The sequence below is a fragment of the Sus scrofa genome, chromosome 17 (genome assembly GCF_000003025.6).
Source record: "Sus scrofa isolate TJ Tabasco breed Duroc chromosome 17, Sscrofa11.1, whole genome shotgun sequence".
Taxonomy (NCBI): Eukaryota; Metazoa; Chordata; class Mammalia; order Artiodactyla; family Suidae; genus Sus; species Sus scrofa.
The window spans coordinates 18,055,920-18,069,400 of NC_010459.5; the positions used below are offsets into that span (position 1 = coordinate 18,055,920).

At 43.9% G+C, this 13,481-nt stretch overlaps 1 protein-coding gene across 14 annotated transcripts in view; it reads left to right on the forward strand.

Moving 5' to 3' along the window:
• The window catches only part of PLCB4 (phospholipase C beta 4), a 486,557-nt gene that overhangs the window by 139,936 nt on the left and 333,140 nt on the right, over positions 1 to 13,481 (forward strand). Inside the window, exon 2 of one of the 14 annotated variants that reach the window (XM_021077456.1) lies at positions 1,517 to 1,573. The exons of 12 other annotated variants lie outside the window; for them this stretch is intronic. The gene's annotated coding sequence lies outside the window, so the exon portion shown is untranslated. Of the gene's footprint in view, positions 1 to 1,342; positions 1,574 to 13,481 lie in introns of those variants that run through there. One more of the 14 variants, XM_013985064.2, reaches the window with a different exon arrangement.

Sequence of the window (13,481 nt, forward strand, 5' to 3'; positions counted from 1 at the left end):
ATAAGGCTTGTCCTGCTGTTGTAACAGAACCACACATGGGTAAAACTTACTGATGGTGAATACTATTCTTCTTTGTGGCCAAGACTTCCTGGAATATAATCCCCAACTAAATAGAGGGTGCTAAAGTGAAATTTAGTGTTCAACTGAATGATAACCTTTTCTAGAGATTTTGGGAGTATTTATACTGAAATTTACAAGGGCACATTATCTGGTCTTGTTATTAAAATCACCCTTGACTCTTTTCTTCCTTATACCCACACATGGTATGTTGGTAAATCCTGTCTCCTCTGCCTTCTCTTATGACTGAGAATATATAAAGTCTCAATGGACAATATGACAGTATTTAATAGTATAACATACATGTAATTAGAGTCCCAGAGGAAAAAGAAAGAAAGGTACAGAAAAAAACATGTTTAAAGAAATACTGGATGAAATTTTTCAAACTTCATTAAAAAGAGCATGATAGAGATGCAGGACCCTCAGTTAGCCCAAAACAGCATAAATTTTTTTTTTTAAAAAAGCATACCTAGGTACATCATAGTCAAACTACTGATAACAAAATAAAAACTATATATACAGTGGCACTGCAATAAAAATATTGCGTACTTCTCTTTAGAAATAGAATCAGGAGTTTCCGTCGTGGTGCAGTGGAAACGAATCCGACTAGGAACCATGAGGTTGCGGGCTCGATCCCTGGCATTGCTCAGTGGGTTAAGGATCCGGTGTTGCCGTGAGCTGTGGTGTAGATTGCAGATGCAGATCGGATCTGGCATTGCTGTGGCTGTGGTGTAGGCCAGCAGCTACAGCTCCAATTAAGCCCCTAGCCTGGGAACCTCCACATGCTGCCAGTGCGGCCCTAAAAAGACGAAAGAAAAAAGAAAGAAAGAGAATCAATCAGAAGACAGTAGAATAACAGTAAAAATTCTGAAAGAAAAAAAAAATCTATATCTGGGAAAAATATGTTTAAAATTTTAAGGCAGAAAAAGATATTTTCCTGATATAACTTATTACAGGAGATAAACACTAAAATATGGCTAAATAAAGTTCTCGGGCTTAAGGTAAATGACTCCAGATGGAAATCCTAATATGTAGGAGTTATGAATATTAGAAATGGAAAGGGAGTTCCCATTGTGGTGCAGTGGACACGAATCTGACTAGGAACCATGAGGTTTCGGGTTCAATCCCTGGCCTCCCTCAATGGATTAAGGATCCGGCATTGCTGTGAGCTGTGTTGTAGGTCGAAGATGCGGCTTGGATCCTGAGTTGCTGTGGCTGTGGCGTAGGCCGGCAGCTGTAGCTCTGAGTCATCCTCTAGCCTGGGAACCTCCATATGCCATGGTTGTGGCCCTAAAAGAACAAAAGATGAAAAAGAAAAAAGAAAAGAAATGGTAAGCATGTAAATAAATACAAAACATTAAAAAAAAAATGCACCCATCTTCTTTTCCCTACTTCTGGTGCTGCCACGCTGGTCTGAGCCATTGTTCTCCTTTGATTGGGTTGCTGGTCTCTCTTTCAGGCTTGTCCCCTCAACAGAGTCTGTTCTCCACTCAGCAGCCAGTGTCACTCGTTGAACGTAAGTCAGTCTCAGCCCCTCCCTGCCCAGGACCCTCCAGTGGGTCCTCATCTCGAGCCCATAATTAGCCAGAGTCTGACAGTGGTCTCCCAGGCCTGCACCATCTGATCCCTTCTTACCTCCATCACCTCAGCTTTCCCAGCTCTCTGCTCAGTCAGTCACACTGGCCTCCTGGCTGTTCCCTGAACACACACTTACCTGAGGGCATGGCCTGGGCTTGTTTCCTCCCTCAGAAATGCTCCTCCTTCCCCTCTCATCTGCCTGGCTAGTCTCCTCACCTCCTTCAAGTCTTTGCTTAACTATAAACCTTCTTTTCTTTCTTTCTTTTCTTTTGAAGGGGGGTTTGTTAATGCAACTTTATTGTAGCAGTAGCTAAATAATATCATGCCCTCAAATTTTTAGGTTTTATTTATTGTTCTTGAGAAGCTTACTGATTATAAGCTTCTCAAGGACAATAAATTCTCACAGCAGCACTGTTTACAATAGCCAAGATATGGAAGCAAACTAAATGTCCATCAACAGAGGAATGATGGACAGTGTCTATACACAGTGGAATACTACTCAGCCATAAAAAAGAATGATCTAATACCATTTGTAGGAACAAGAATGCAACTAGAGATTATCATACAAAGTGAAAATAAGCCAGACAAAGAGGAATATCATGGTACTGCTTATATATAGAATCTAAAAAAGAGGTACAAATAAACCTTCCTTTCCTCTTAGCCTTTACCATAGCACCTTTTTCTTCTACCATAGCACTTCCTGCCTTTCAATTTACTCTATACTTTAACGTTTATTAGTTATAGCTTTTCTCTCTCTCCCTTCTCTAGAGTGTCTGTGTCATGATGGTGGGGTTTTGTTTGTTTATTGATGTGTCCCAGGCTTCTAGACTAGTAGAATGTCAATAATAAATATCTGTCAGATAAATGATTACTCACACAAGGGTGACAGATGGACCCTTACTGTCCTATGACCACAGGTGCCTCTTTTTAAAAAAAAATCAGATTTAACAAATTCTAGAGCCATGTTATTTTATTTTATTTTGGCCACCCCCACAACATGTGGAAGTTCCCTAGCCAAGGACTGAGCTTGCTTCACAGCAGTGACAACACTGCATCCTTAATCACTAGGCCAGCAGGGAACTCGAAGTGCTGTTTTATGTTGCATTGATTTCAGACTTTATATTTTACATATTTACTGTTGGGAGGTGAGTCAAAGTTTTTTAAAAATAGCAATTGGTTGGGAGTTCCTGCTGTGACACAGTGGGTTAAGAATCTGACTGCAGCAGCTCAGGTCACTGCAGAGGTGCGGGTCTGATCCCTGGTTCAGTGCAGTGGGATAAGGATCCAGCATTGCTGTAGCTGGAGCGTAGGTTGCAGCCACAGCTTGGATTCATTCCCTGGCCTGGGAACTTCCTTATGTTGTAGGTTCTGCCATAAAATTACCAAAAAACCCACAAAAATAGTAACTGGTCCCCTAGGCGGGAGGGAAGAGCAAGCTCCCAGGATGCTAATCCTTCGGGATCCAGGCCCACCCTCAGGCCTCCTTTAACCTTAATTACCTCCTCTCTACAAATATGATCACTGGGGAGGGGGGGGAGGGCTTCATCATAGGAGTTTTTTTTTCGGGGAAGGGAGGGACCCTCCTTCCTCAGGGCTCCAACCACCCTATGCAGATGCTTATGCTTCCATTGTGTTTTTAACTACGATTTATTTCTCTGATTGTACAAGTAACGCATGCTTCAAGTGGAAAGTGAGGAAAATGCAGAAAAATAGAAAGGAAATAAGAAACCATGAAGCCATACACACCAAAAATAGTAATTGGTGTAACCCGTTAAGATTGTTTTGTTCTGATAATGACAGATTAGCCTCTGCCAACACCATTAGAAACTTCCCTCTGATTTTTAGAGGTTTATAATTGGGGTGAGGCTCTCTTCAGGAAGGGACCACTCTTACATGGAAAATAATCTCCTGCCTTTGATTCCACTTCTCTGAAACCAGCTGATAAACCAAGTGAAAACACTGGGCATTGTAATTTTATGATGTGGCTTGGAATAGCCCCTGAGGCCACAGCATCCAGTGAACTCCCTTTTTCTTGCCTCTTGGTCTGGTCATTCTTGTGTCTCCTGCATATGGGAAAGCTCAGGGGTTCCACAGCTGCCTCTCCTGCTTCCCCTGAGATGATCCAGGCCCCCTTGCACAGACCTGGCCCTTCTGTCTTTGCCAAAGTTCCTTCCACATCCAGTTAGAATGGCTTTACCTTAGGCTTCTCTTCCCAACCTGCTTATCTAGATCTATTCCTTTCCACACAGCCTCCTGGGAAGGTACAGGGAAACCCAGGACATAAAACTCTCAGGGCTGCCCTGGGCTTTGGGTGTCAGCCTCTTGCCTGTCCCTTCATGTTGCACCTGAGCCCATTGCCCTGGGCACTCAGCCCTCTGTGCTCTGGTCTCCACCACCCTTTTAACTTGCTTCCTGTCACTTCCTTGTGTTGCTGAAACTTGGCCTCTGTCCACTGTTGATGAACGGAAACACAGAGACAGCATTTTGGGTGAAGGAGAAAAACACATGTTTTTTTGTTGTTGTTTTGTTTTTTTTTAAGGGCCGCACCCAAGGCCTATGGAGGTTCCCAGGCTAGGGGTTAAATCAGAGCTGTAGCTGCCAGCGTACACCACAGCCACAGCAACTCGGGATCTGAGCCACGTCTGCGACCTACGCCACAGCTCAAGGCAATGACAGATCCTTAACCACTGAGCTAGGCCAGGGATTGAACCTGCAACTTCATGGTTCCTTGTCACATTCGTTTCTGCTGTGCCACGACGGGAACTCTTTTTATTTTTATTTTTTTGACATAGGTTTATTGCTTTCAGCCAAAGGGGGCCACAGCAGGCTAATGCCTTAATGACTGTGCCCTCCCTGCCCCCGGGATAGGAGGTGGTGTTATAAGAGCCAGTGGAAAATAGGGCCATAGATAAGGATCAGGGTAGAGGCAAACTTGTATTGTCTTTCAAAGCTGGTGTTACTGGCCCCCAGGACTGGTTCTGGTGGTCTTCCTTCTTGGAATGAAGAATGCTTCCTCAAGTAGTACTTCCCTTTGTTGCAGGGGGGATCCAGTTCTGCAGAAAAACTCAAAGATATTGCTGTATATATTCTTTAAGGAGGAACCTGGACGCTGCCCCAAGGCTGCACTTTTGTCTCTTGACTGCTCCTCCCTGGTCTCTGCATCCTCTCCCTTCCCTGATTAGCAACTGCCCTTTGGAACTCAGGGAAGGTCGTGGAGGCTGAAGCTTATTACCTATAACAAGAAATGGAGGACACAGAAAGGCTTGTGTGCCTAGGAGCCCCATGGCACTAGCTCAGTTACGCTTACAGATGACCTTTGTTCCAGCCAAATGGGGAGACTTGCCACCTCCAAACACAGCCATGTGCTCTGCATGCTGGCTCTCCAAGAGCCACCAAGGTCACCTCCTGCTCCAGACCTTCTGCTCCCCCCGCACCCCATCTATTGAAGACTCCAGTTACAGCTCTGTGTTTCTCTTTTAACCCTGCAGCTGGTATGCCTTCTGTTGTCACCATGTGCTTGGTTCATTTCAACAAAAAAGCTACCTTAATTTCCATGCGCAGTTATAAACCCTCAGGGTAAGGACTGGGTATTTTTTTTTTTCTTTGGGCCGCACCTGCGGCACATGGAAGTTCCCAGGCTAAAGGTCTAATCAGAACTACAGCTGTGCCACAGCCACAGCAACATCAGATCCAAGCCACATCTGTGACCTACACCACAACTCACACAACATCACATCCTTAACCCACTGAGCGAGGCCAGGGATCAAACCCGAAACCTCATGGTTCCTAGTTGGATTCATTTCCACTGCACCACAATGGGAACTCCTAGGTATTCTTTATTGTTCTTTCTGACCTCGCGTCTGATGCAGGATGTATGGGCTCCATAGGTATTTCGTGGAACCATGGAATGGTACTGTGTGAAAGGACTCTGGAAATAAAGCCATTATTTAGTTTGGAGTTTTTAAACTGTCCTGATTTTTATTTTTTTTTTTTATTTTTTTTTTTTATTTTTTTTTTTAAATTTTATTTAAATTTTATTTTCCCACTGTACAGCAAGGGGGTCAGGTTATCCTTACATGTATACATTACAATTACCGTTTTTCCCCCACCATTTCTTCTGTTGCAACATGAGTATCTAGACATAGTTCTCAATGCTATTCAGCGGGATCTCCTTGTAAATCTATTCTACATTGTGACTGATAAGCCCAAGATCCCGATCCCTCCCACTCCCTCCCCCTCCCATCAGGCAACCACAAGTCTCTTCTCCAAGTCCATGATTGATTTTCTTTTCTGAGGAGATGTTCATTTGTGCTGGATATTAGATTCCAGTTATAAGTGATGTCATATGGTATTTGTCTTTGTCTTTCTGGCTCATTTCACTCAGTATGAGATTCTCTAGTTCCATCCATGTTGCTGCAAATGGCATGATGTCATCCTTTTTTATGGCTGAGTAGTATTCCATCGTGTATATATACCACATCTTCCGAATCCAATCCTCTGTCGATGGACATTTGGATTGTTTCCATGTCCTGGCTATTGTGAATAGTGCTGCAATGAACATGCGGCTGCATGTGTCTCTTTTAAGTAGAGCTTTGTCCGGATAGATGCCCAAGAGTGGGATTGCAGGGTCATATGGAAGTTCTATGTATAGATTTCTAAGGTATCTCCAAACTGTTCTCCATAGTGGCTGTACCAGTTTACATTCCCACCAACAGTGCAGGAGGGTTCCCTTTTCTCCACAGCCCCTCCAGCACTTGTTATTTGTGGATTTATTAATGATGGCCATTCTGACTGGTGTGAGGTGGTATCTCATGGTAGTTTTGATTTGCATTTCTCTTATAATCAGCGATGTTGAGCATTTTTTCATGTGTTTGTTGGCCATCTGTATATCTTCTTTGGAGAAATGTCTATTCAGGTCTTTTGCCCATTTTTCCATTGATTGATTGGTTTTTTTGCTGTTGAGTTGTATAAGTTGTTTATATATTCTAGAGATTAAGCCCTTGTCAGTTGCATCATTTGAAACCATTTTCTCCCATTCTGTAAGTTGTCTTTTTGTTTTCTTTTGGGTTTCCTTTGCTGTGCAAAAGCTTTTCAGTTTGATGAGGTCCCATGGGTTTATTTTTGCTCTAATTTCTATTGCTTTGGGAGACTGACCTGAGAAAATATTCATGATGTTGATGTCAGAGAGTGTTTTGCCTATGTTTTCTTCTAGGAGTTTGATGGTGTCCTGTCGTATATTTAAGTCTTTCAGCCATTTGGAGTTTATTTTTGTGCATGGTGTGAGGGTGTGTTCTAGTTTCATTGCTTTGCATGCAGCTGTCCAGGTTTCCCAGCAATGCTTGCTGAATAGACTTTCCTTTTCCCATTTTATGTTCTTGCCTCCCTTGTCAAAGATTAATTGACCATAGGTGTCAGGGTTAATTTCCAGATTCTCTATTCTGTTCCATTGGTCTGTCTGTCTGTTTTGATACCAGTACCACACTGTTTTGATGACTGTGGCTTTGTAGTATTTCTTGAAGTCTGGGAGAGTGATGCCTCCTGCTTGGTTTTTGTTTCTCAGGATTGCTTTGGCGATTCTGGGTCTTTTGTGGTTCCATATAAATGTTTGGATTGTTTGTTCTAGTTCTGTGAAAAATGTCCTGGGTAATTTGATAGGGATTGCATTGAATTTGTAGATTGCTTTGGGTAGGATGGCCATTTTCACAATATTGATTTTTCCAATCCAGGAACATGGAATATCTTTCCATTTTTTTACATCTTCTTTGATTTCTTTGATTAAGGTTTTATAGTTCTCGGCATATAGGTCCTTTACCTCTTTGGTTAGGTGTATTCCGAGGTATTTGATTTTGTGAGGTACAATTTTAAAAGGTATCGTATTTTTGTATTCCTTTTCTAATGTTTCATTGCTGGTATACAGAAATGCAACTGACTTCTGAATGTTAATCTTATATCCTGCCACTTTGCTGAATTTATTAATCAGTTCAAGGAGTTTTGGGGTTGAGTCCTTAGGGTTTTCTAGGTATAGAATCATGTCATCTGCATACAGTGACAGTTTGATCTCTTCTCTTCCTATATGGATGCCTTTGATTTCTTTTGTTTGTCTAATTGCTGTGGCTAAGACTTCCAAAACTATGTTGAAGAGCAGTGGTGAGAGTGGGCATCCCTGTCTTGTTCCAGATTTGAGTGAGAAGGCTTTCAGTTTTTCCCCATTGAGGATTATATTTGCTGTGGGTTTATCATAAATGGCTTTGATTATATTCAGGAATGTTCCCTCTATACCCACTTTGGCGAGGGTCTTGATCATGAATGGATGTTGAACTTTGTCAAATGCTTTTTCTGCATCTATTGAGATGATCATATGATTTTTGACCTTTTTTTTGTTAATGTGGTGTATGATGTTGATTGATTTGCGTATGTTGAACCATCCTTGTGAACCTGGGATGAACCCAACCTGGTCATGGTGTATAATTTTTTTGATATGTTGTTGGATTCGGTTGGCTAAGATTTTGTTGAGAATTTTTGCATCTATATTCATCAATGATATTGGGCGATAGTTTTCTTTTTTGGTGGTATCTCTGCCTGGTTTTGGAATGAGGGTGATGGTGGCCTCATAGAATGTCTTTGGGAGTATTCCTTCTTCTTCAACCTTTTGAAAGAGTTTAAGGAGGATGGGCACTAATTCCTCTTTATATGTTTGATAGAATTCACCTGTGAAGCCATCTGGTCCTGGGCTTTTATTTGTAGGGAGTGATTTTATGACCTCTTCAATTTCATTTCTAGTGATGGTCTGTTCAGTTGGTCTGTTTCTGCCTGATTCAGTTTTGGCAGGCTGTAAGATTCTAGAAAATTGTCCATTTCTTCCAGATTGTCAAACTTGTTGCCGTATAGTTGTTCATAGTATTCTCTTATGGTTTTTTGTATTTCTGCTGTATCCGTTGTGATTTCTCCTTTTTCATTTATAATTTTGGTGATTTGGGTTCTTTCTCTCCTCTTTTTAGTGAGTCTGGCCAGGGGTTTATCAATTTTGTTCACCTTTTCAAAGAACCAGCTCTTGGTTTTATTAATTTTCTCTATTGTTTTTTGAGTCTCTATTTTATTGATTTCTTCTTTGATCTTTACAATTTCCTTCCTTCTGCTGACTTTAGGACTTCTTTGTTCTTCTTTTTCTAATTCATTTAGGTGGAGGGTTAAGTTGTCAATTTGGGATCTTTCTTCTTTTTTGAGAAAGGCCTGGATTGCTATAAATTTCCCTCTGAGCACTGCTTTCGCAGCATCCCATAGATTTTGAGAGGTTGTGTCTTCATTATCATTTGTTTCGAGGTAGTTTTTAATTTCCTTCTTGATTTCCTCATTGACCCATTGGTTTTTTAGTAGCATGTTGTTTAGTCTCCATGGAGTAGGTTTTTTCTCTTTCCTTTTCCCATGGTTGATTTCTAATTTCATGGCATTGTGGTCAGAGAAGATACTTGAGATAATTTCTATGCTCCTAAATTTATTGAGATTCGCTTTATGTCCCAATATGTGGTCGATTCTTGAGAATGTTCCATGAGCATTTGAGAAGAATGTGTATTCTGATTTTTTTGGATGTAGTGTCCTGAAGATATCAATTAAGTCTAACTTTTCTATTGTTTCCTTTAGGATCTCTGTTGCTTTATTGGTTTTCTGTCTAGAGGATCTGTCCATTGATGTGAGGGGGGTATTAAGGTCTCCTACTATGATTGTATTCTCATCAATATCTCCCTTTATGTCTGTTAATATTTGTTGTATGTATCTGGGTGCTCCTATGTTTGGGGCATATATGTTGATGATAGTAACATCCTCTCCTTGGATGGATCCCTTAATCATTAAATAGTGTCCTTCTTTGTCTTTCTTTATGTCTTTTGTTTTAAAGTCTATTTTGTCTGATATGAGCGTTGCGACTCCTGCTTTTCTGTCATGTCTATTGGCATGAAATACTTTTCCCCAGCCTTTCACTTTCAATCTATATGTATCTTTTGTCCTAAGGTGAGTTTCTTGTAGGCAGCATATTGAAGGTTTTTGCCGTTTTATCCACTCAGCCATTCTGTGTCTTTTGATTGGGGCATTCAGTCCATTGACATTTAAGGTGATAATTGATAGATGATTATTTATTGCCATTTGATCCTCGTGTTCCAGTTGATTCTATGGTTCTCCATTCTTCTTTTTTTTTTTTTTCTTTTTTTTTTGGTTGGATGGTCTCCTGTTATTATCTGCTTGAGTGTATTTTTTTTTTTCATTTTTTGCAAATGCAATATTTGGTTTTGGCTTGTGGTTGCCCTGTTTTTTAAGTATGCTAACCCCTTCCCATAATTGTGTGTTTTAGCCTGATGTTCCTGTAAGTTCAAACACTTCATTACTATATTAAAATTAAGAAGAGAGACATACATACAAACAAAAAGGATTATTTACCTCCTAACATCCCTTGCCCACATTTTATGGTTTTGATGACTCTTTTATTTTTTTCTTTTTAATTTTATTTTGTTTGAAGCATGTTCATGATTAAATCTGTATGCTGGCTTATTTGAGTGACTGCTCTCTGATTGCATCTTCCTCAGTCCTAGTTCTTCCTCTTCTTCTTCTTCTTTTTTTTTTTTTTTCTTTTCTTTTTTCTTCCCTTTCCTTCCTTTCTTTTTGGTTTAGAGAAGCCCTTTCAATATTTCCTTTAACCTGGGTTTTGTGTTGCTGTATTCTTTAAGTTTTTGTTTGTTGGGAAAAATTTTTATTTCCCCTTCTATTTTAAATGATATTCTTGCTGGATAAAGTATTCTAGGTTGCATATTTTTTCCTTTGAGCACTTTAAATATCTCTTGCCATTCCCTCCTGGCCTGTAGTGTTTCTGTAGAGAAATCAGCTGATATTCTTATGGGGGTTCCCTTGTAGGTAACATTCTGTTTTTCTCTTGCTGCCTTTAGGATCCTCTCTTTATCACTAACTTTTGCCATTTTTATTATGATGTGTCTTGGTGTGGGTCTGTTTGGGTTCAGTTTGTTTGGGGCCCTCTGTGCTTCTTGTATCTTGAATCCAGTATCCTTTAGATTTGGGAAGTTTCCAGCGATAATTTCTTCAAATATATTTTCCATTCCCTTATCTTTTTCTACTCCTTCTGGAATTCCTATTATGCGTAGATTGGCCCGTTTTATATTATCCCATAGGTCTCTTATATTGCTTTCCAGTTTTTTGATTCGGTTTTCTGTCTGTTGACCAGATTGAGTGATTTCCATTATTCTATCTTCCATATCACTGATTCGTTCTTCTGCATTATTCATTCTGGTTTTTACTGCCCCTAGTTCAGTTTGCATCTCTGCAAATGAATGTTCTAGTTTTTCTTGGCTCCTCCTTATATTTTCTAGCTCCTTTCTGAGGGTATCTGCATTGCTGTTCATATCTTCTCTTAATTCCTTCAGTATTTTCACTATTTCTCTTTTGAACTCCAGGTCTGTCAGACTGCAGAGATCAGTTTCATTGTTGACTGTTTTAGGTGAGTTCTCCTGTTGGTTTGACTGGGGGTGGTTTCTCAGCTTCTTCATCTTGCTTGTTGTCTTCTTTCTCCTGAGGGAGTTGTACTCTCCTTTATCGGGTAGTGTTTGCCTTGTCACTGCCCTGGAATATTTCCTGAGGGCTGTCGTTGTTGGTCAATCTTTTTTGAGGCAGTGTGGCTTTTCTGGAGTGTTGATGGGACTAACAGTGTTTCTTTGAAGCAAAGGAGGACTTCCTGAGGGCAGACAGGACTGGGAGGTCCACCCCACGATGGTAGCAGATTTCACTTGGTTCTCAGCACCTCCTGGGGTCTTGGGCGGGTAGCAGGGCCCTTGGAGACTCAAGACGTTCCTCCCCAGGGCAGCCCGACTCAGAAAGACCGTCTGAGATCTTTTCCCAAGTCGGCCAGGCTTGTTGCAGCTTTTCTGGGCTGCAGGGGGTCCTGCCTGGAGCTGGCAGTCCTATGCAGCTGGTCCACTAGGTCTCAGCACCCCTTGGGGTCTTGGGCGGGTAGCAGGGCCTTTAGAGACTCAAGAGGCTCCTCCCCAGGACAGCCCGACTCAGAAAGACCGTCTGAGATCTTTTCCCAAGTCGGCCAGGCTTGTTGCAGCTTTTCTGGGCTGCAGGGGGTCCTGCCTGTAGCTGGCAGTCCTATGCAGCTGGCCCACTAGGTCTCAGCACCCCTTGGGGTCTTGGGCGGGTAGCAGGGCCTTAGAGACTCAAGAGGCTCCTCCCCAGGGCAGCCCGATTCAGAAAGACCGTTTGAGATCTTTTCCCGATTCGGCCAGGCTTGTTGCAGCTTTTCTGGGCTGCAGGGGGTCCTGCCTGGAGCTGGCAGTCCTATGCAGCTGGTCCACTAGGTCTCAGCACCCCCTGGGGTCTTGGGCGGGTAGCAGGGCCCTTGGAGGCTCAAGAGGCTCCTCCCCAGGACAGCCCGACTCAGAAAGACCGTCTGAGATCTTTTCCCGATTCGGCCAGGCTTGTTGCAGCTTTTCTGGGCTGCAGGGGGTCCTGCCTGTAGCTGGCAGTCCTATGCAGCTGGTCCACTAGGTCTCAGCACCCCCTGGGGTCTTGGGCGGGTAGCAGGGCCCTTGGAGACTCAAGAGGCTCCTCCCCAGGACAGCCCGACTCAGAAAGACCGTCTGAGATCTTTTCCCAAGTCGGCCAGGCTTGTTGCAGCTTTTCTGGGCTGCAGGGGGTCCTGCCTGGAGCTGGCAGTCCTATGCAGCTGGTCCACTAGGTCTTAGCACCCCCTGGGGTCTTGGGCGTGTAGCAAGGCCCTTGGAGACTCAAGAGGCTCCTCCCCGGGGGAGCCCGTCTCAGAAAAACCGTCGGAGAATTAGTTCGATCTATTCACGGCCTGGCTAGGCTTGTTCTAGCTTTTCTGGGCTGCAGGCCTTTTCTAGGGGGCTGGTGGTGTTTGGTGCTGCTCTGTGGAAGTGTAGCCCCTCCAAAGGGCAAGCAGGCCTGTGCAGGGAGAGCCCCTGCGGTGGTAGGCTTCAGGCAATTGTTGAGGCCAGCCCTCCTGGATGGCAGGCAGCCCCAGGTTCGGTGAGAGCGTAGGGGTGGCGGGGGTGGGGGGAGGGGATGCACTGGGAAGCACAGCTTTCTGCTAGCTAGCGGGCCTGTAAGCTTGCTGTGGCGTGGGGGGTATTCTATGGGGACCCACCCCTTCTTCTCTCCCCTCCCCAGCACGGGCGCAGACCAGGCTCTTCTCCCAGGTTCCCTCTGAGGCGGCTTTCCACTTCCCCGCCCCTAGAGTATTGCTCCCTTCCTCTGCGACAGCTTTGTTTTCTAGTCTCCCAGGCAGTCTCTGCCCCGTCAAATGGTTTAGAGACCTCCCAAGCAGTTTCCGCTCTTCCCTGCCCCCCTAGCCCGGGGACTAATCTCTGGAGCCGAGGTCTCGGTGCCCAGCCCCCACCCCCAGGCGTCCCCCGGCCCTTTCTTGGGGACTAACCTTCGGAGGCGAGGTCTCGGTGCCCAGCCCCAACCCAGGCGTCCCCCGGCCCCCTCTCGGGGACCAACCTTCAGAGCGAGGTCTCGGTGCCCAGCCCCCACCCAGGCGTCCCCCGGCCCTTTCCCGGGGACTAACCTCTGGAGCCGAGGATTCGGTGCCCAGCCCCCACCCAGGCGTCTCAATTTTTGGTGACTGTGCCCGTAGTTCAGATGGTCCGTTGGGTTCTTGATCGTTTTTCCGTACTCCGACTTACTGCTACACTCTTCTCTGCATCTGGAGATTCCTCCGGTTCGTTTGATCTTTCCCCCGGTAGGAGACTTTCCAGGGTGCAGGATCTCTTTCTCCTCCGCAGTTCCCTTTCGGGAGCGTCCGTCCCGCTCGGATTCACCTTCTC